Genomic DNA, 6,000 nt, shown 5'->3' on the forward strand with positions numbered 1-6,000 from the left:
TGATGTGCACCGGATTGTATCAAGGACAAAATAACGGGGAGATATCCAACCATGAAAAACACAAATCAACGGACCAAAGCAAAATCGAAATTGAGCAAGCCTGACAAGACCAACAGAAAAGAACCTTCAATGACTAAAATGGAATGCAAACAGAAGTATAAAGAGTTGAAACAAACATTAAAAAGGTTCTAGACTACTAAAATGGAGTCAAAAAACAACAAGCCAAAGGCAATCAATGTTCCTTTGCACTACAATTTTTTTCTTCAAGATCAAAGAATCATAGTAGAGCAATCATTGCACCAACAGAAAAAACCAACAAAATTCTATGAGGGATCTAAAAATGCCAAACAAATCGACCTCGCAAAGGCGGGAGAAGATTCAAAGCGAGAATACATAGATATAGACTTGTCTCTAGAGGAGGAAAAATTTCTCATTCAGACGTTAAATGAATGTAGGGATGTTTTTGTGTGGTCCTACAAAGATCTCAAGGGATTGATCTTGAAATATGTCAGCATACTATCCCTATGAGAGATGACGATAAGACAAGTAGACAACGACTATACACCTACAATGAGACCTTTGCTACGAAAATCAAAATGTAGCTACCATACGAGATGACTATCATCTTTCTATCACGGATCATGTTCTAGAATGATTAGCTGAGAAAGAAGCTTATAGCTTCTTGGATGGATTCTCGGGTTACAATCACTTAGCTATAGATCCCAAAGATCAACACAAAACATCTTTTGCTATGGAATGGGAAATTGTTTATTATAGGGTCATGCCTTTTGGACTAACCAATGTTCCAGTAACGTTTTAATGACTAATGAGCAGTGCATTTAAGGAATATCTGTGGAATTGCCTAGAAGTTTATATGTATAATATTTGTGTGATTTCTACAAAAAGAGAGAGTCAATCGGAATACATACAATGTGTTCGTCTATATAAGATTTGTTCAAATCCAAAGAAATGCATATTTATGGTTAGACAAGGTAAAATTCTCAGACATGTTGTATTTGAGGTAGATTAGGGAAAGTGCTTGAATGTTAATGTGTAGATTTTTGTAACTTAAAAATAAAATGCCCTTAAAATAAGCAAAACAGGAAATATAATATGATCATCCCTATGTGTGTGTATATAGTGTAAATATGTGTGAGTACATAGTGTAAATATCGCCAAAAAGCCCAAAAGATTGCAATTTTCATTCCTTTTTGTGTGTGTTTTGGCCAGAAAGTGATTAAAGTGGAGCGATCCACAAAAATATGGCCAAGCACTAAAATTAGGTATGTTTTTGTATGTTTGGGTGTGGAATAGAATATTTTGGATATTTTTGTCAAATTTTGTTAATAAAAGCTAATAAAAGTCCAAAATAAATAAATAAATAGGAAAGATTACCAAAATTGGAATCTGACTTGAAACACCAAATATTGAAGCTCAATGGAACAACCAAAAAAATTCTAGGGCTATTCTGATCAAATTCTTCGGCAGCCACTCCAATGTACTGACTACTTTGGACGCCTTTGACAATAAGGTCTCTAGATGTTAGTTTTCAAAAAAATTTGACCTCAGGATACATTGTAAGGGATACTTGACTCAATGGTTAGGTAAAAGATTGGGGTTGTCTGAAAAGTCTAGGTATGTATAGTCCACTAGGCCATTTCTACCGTCATCTGCATTGTAGACCTTTGTGAGAGAGCTCTAGCAAGTGGATTTTGGCAATCTTTTGCGAACCTCTACATGTGTTTTGCCAGCCCTCACTCACTTCAACCATGAGGGATAAGTTCCTAACTATGACATGGAGCATTTTGAATACCACTTTGTCCACCACCAAGGTCATAGGAGGCACAACAACACATGGTAATGTGGGAGTTTTCAGGAAGTACAACGCTTGTACTGGCCACACTAGGCTTCCGAATCACACAAGACTTGAAGCATGGCATCTGTTAAGTATGGAGCCTGATTTACCCTTGTAATTTTCTGTGGTAAAAGCGCACATTTGTAAGGCCCCCATTATGAGGAGAAGCCATCGTGCGTGAAGGAAAATCACTCACTGGAAACCAAATTTTTCATGGACAAGAATCAGGGGCAACTTTAGAGGCCTCGGGGGCGGAGGCCCCCGAGACTTTTTTTTCCGCCGAAATATTCCTTTTCGCCGGAATATTATGACCGGACGGCGGCCGGAAAGTGGTCGAAAAATAACCGGTCGGTTGGCCGGTGGCCGGTAGTCAATGGCCGATGGCTGGTGGTTGGAAGTCAATGGCCGGTGGCCGGTGGCCGAATTCAAAAGCGGACTTGTCTTCTCAAGGGCGGCCACACATGGGCAGATTGGAGGGTCCGATTTGGACTTATTCGCACAAGGGCGGCTACACATGGCAGTCTCTCATAAGAGAGGGCAGCCCTTTTGGCCTATAAAAGGAGGCCATTTCTACACACATTATATAGTGTGAAGTTGATGCAACAAGGTGAGTGTGAGGTGATGAGAGTGAAGCAAGGTGGGAGCTCTATCAAGGGTTTAATCCCTTTGTAAACTACTTCTTCTTTTGAAGTGCTAAAGCCATTGAGTGGCTGCTTTCCCGTGGACGTAGCCCACATTGGGTGAACCATGTATATCGTGTGTACTCTATCTCTCTCTCTACTCTATAATCTCTTGTGTGTGAAATCTATCTCTCTCCATTAATTAATCTACTCAGAAATCTATTTAGCTACGCCTTATTTCCTAATAGGATCATCTCAAGAAAATAAACACAAGGATGGCTTCAAAAAGTGAAATTGAGATCAGATTTATTGACCTAGTATCTTCGGTGCGCCGAAGATAGGAGTCTCCAATTGGGACCGTGTTTTACCCACTTGAAGTTAATATGATGGAATTAGGGTTGCCGGGAAACACACATAGCTTGGAGAAGACGAAGGAAGATCAAGGCACACAATGAAGAGTGTATTACTTAATGCACAATGGAAAGATTAGATAGGGCTAGAGTGAGAGTAAGGAGAAAAATGCATCGGCAGTCCTAAGTGTGCTCACACACATCACTACCACATGTATATGGTAATAAATCCCCCCTGGGAGTGATGCAGTCAACAATAGCTGCCACATACAGTATAGGGAAGTGCCATGCCTTGATGAAAGGATCAATCCACAAAGGGGAGCAAGCCCAAAGCTTTGCAAAAAGATTCAAACTTCTCATGAGACAATACATTTTTTAAAAGATCTGCAAGGTTGTCCTGTGTTGGCACATAGTGATAATGCACCTCAAAGTGCTTTATGCGAGCATGAAAAAATGGGTCCTTGAAACTGTCGATGCGCTCTGACTATCACTGTAAATGATGTTGGGAGTATCATGCCCAACATCCAAATTATCCATAAGGTGTCTGAGTCATACACACTCAATTGCATCTATGAAGATTTCCGTGTACTCAGCTTCACAACTAGAAGTGGCCACAATTGGTTGCTTCTTGCTCAACCACGATATGCATAAATAGCCAAGCATGAAACAAAAACCACTCGTGGACAATCGTTTGTCAAAACAACCAGCCAATTTGAGTCAAAAAAAGCATGTAAATCTGGAGGAAATGATCCCTCCTTAGGATAAAACAACCCAGGATGTAAAGCGCCACTCAAGTAGCAAAAGATCTGCTTGACAACCTACTAATTCTTAGACCCTAGGATATACATAAATCTGCTGACTGATGAGATTGCAAACTGAATATTCAGCCTCATATTGCATACATAAATAAGGCATCAAACAACATTTTCATTTGGTTTCCCTGCAACCCCTTGTAAATGAAACCATCTCTTAATATATGTTATGGTTCTTTACTATTTTTCTTTGAAAGCAATCAAAGCAATCTAGTTGGGTGACATCTATAACATGTGGGATACCCATGTATCAACTACATATGGTGTCAATGCTAACTATATATTGTGATGTTTCCATGGATGCAGGTGAGGGTTACCTTCTCAACTATGGTTTTCAAAGTTCCTTGGCTTGAAGATGGCGGACTTTTATAACTTCAGGCTCTTTATTTTAGTACTTGTGTATAAATAATGTTTTGTACTATGAATGTGAATTATACCACCTTTTCATTGACATAGTTTCTAGTGTCTTTTGTAATTTGAAAGGATTCTTTGGAGTATATGTTATATTGTTATTGGAACACACATACAACACACACAGAGTCTATTGGCACAATGGCAATTGCGATAGTTGCCAAAACAACTATTAGAGAGAGAGAGAATGGGTGTGAGAGAGAGAGAGCACTTACATCAACTTCCCATCTAGCTACCTTTCCTCCCATCAATAAACCATCATAGGTATATTTGGTTGCCCCACCCCAACATTTATTCCTATCATTTTGCGCCATCCTAGATAGCTCCTTCTGTCCTGTAGCTAGCCACCCAACTCTAGCAATGTTCCAACATCTCATCATCCATTATAGTTTACATTCAAAAGAATCAAAGATGTTGCAAGCTAAGGAAGCACACATCTATTATGTGAGATAAAGCTAATGTGTTACGCCCCACATGATTTTGCGGCCTTAGATCAAGCAGTTTCTTGCCTTACTACAATTGTACCAAATCCAAATCCGAGTCTCATGACTTAGCACCAACTCTGTTGCTTTGGTTTTCTTGCAAGTTTCCACTCAATATGTAGAGTATGCACAAAGCATCTTTTGTAGATAATGATGCTTGAGATCTACTTATTGCAAATATTTTAGGGATAGAAGTTAGTTATATATGGCATGATCTCTCTCTCTCTCTCTCTCTCTCTCTCTCTCTCTCTCTCTCTCTCTCTCTCTCTCTCTCTCTCTCTCTCTCTCTCTCTCTCTCTCCCCCGCAAATTAGGATCATGTATCATTTTGCTACGGCCATTGTTGCAAGTCTAGGCACGGCTCACATCTTGCAGAAAGACAAGTGCCAATGTTCCCAATGATGCAAGTGATCTCCATGGTTGTGAAGCTCCACTTTAGACGCCGGGAGTAGGCACCAGCAGGGCAGTGTCAACAAACACAAGGACAATGATGGAATTTAGGAGCGATCAAGGGTGAGTCTAGGACGTGGACATATGCAAAGGCTGAATCCACAAGCAGAGAGGTAGAAACATTGGCAGTGCTATCTGTGGAAAAACATAGGCATCACTAGGGATGGGATGGATGAGGTGACATAGGCAAGCGGGCACAAAAAATGGACCTAAAGGAATAGTAGGATATTTAGGCATGCCATGTGGCAAATGAAGAGGATGAGCCAGTGGCTTGTATACAAGAGTTGAAGCGGTGATGACTCACAAGGGGACGTGAATAGCCACAATTTTCAAGTTTCTCCACCGACGGTGTTCTTATGCAAACTGGAAGTTACACTTATCTCCAATTCATAAACAACTCTCACAATCATGAACATGATTATATGGCAACCTCCACCTTCAAGATATCATGGGAGTGACACGTACGGTAGGACAAGTAGATTTGTTCTGTGTGTGTGTGTGTGTGTGTGTGTGTGTGTGCCAACACTAAGCTGCCTTGCTCTCAAATGTTTTCTGCATAATCGGGAGAGCCTATAGCCATATACACCCAACAATTCACGAGTCTTGGAGATCAAAGCTATCTACAACAAGAGGTAGAGATGGGATGAAGGGTGGGGCATTGGATTAGCCATTCCCGCAACTGCCATGTGTGTTATGACTTATAGCTTAAATTCATTATCTCATGGAAAACTAAGATAAAAGTGATGATATTTGTTGTTTCATGGGCCTTGCAGTCCAAGGCTATCTACAACAAGAGACAGATGATGATGGGGTGAAGGGTGGGACACAAGATTAACCATTCCCACAACCACCATGTGTATTATGACTTATAGCTTAGATTCATTGTCTCATGGAAAATTGAGATTGAAATTATGAGATTTGCTTTGTGCTTAGAGAAGATTTTTTTTGTAGAGAAGACACTGTCAATTGTACTCTAAATTGGACACATTCAGGATGAGATAGAAAGCTAGCTACATACTAC

This window comes from Adiantum capillus-veneris, chromosome 17 (assembly GCF_014529385.1).
Source record: "Adiantum capillus-veneris isolate H3 chromosome 17, ASM1452938v2, whole genome shotgun sequence".
NCBI classification, from domain to species: domain Eukaryota; kingdom Viridiplantae; phylum Streptophyta; class Polypodiopsida; order Polypodiales; family Pteridaceae; genus Adiantum; species Adiantum capillus-veneris.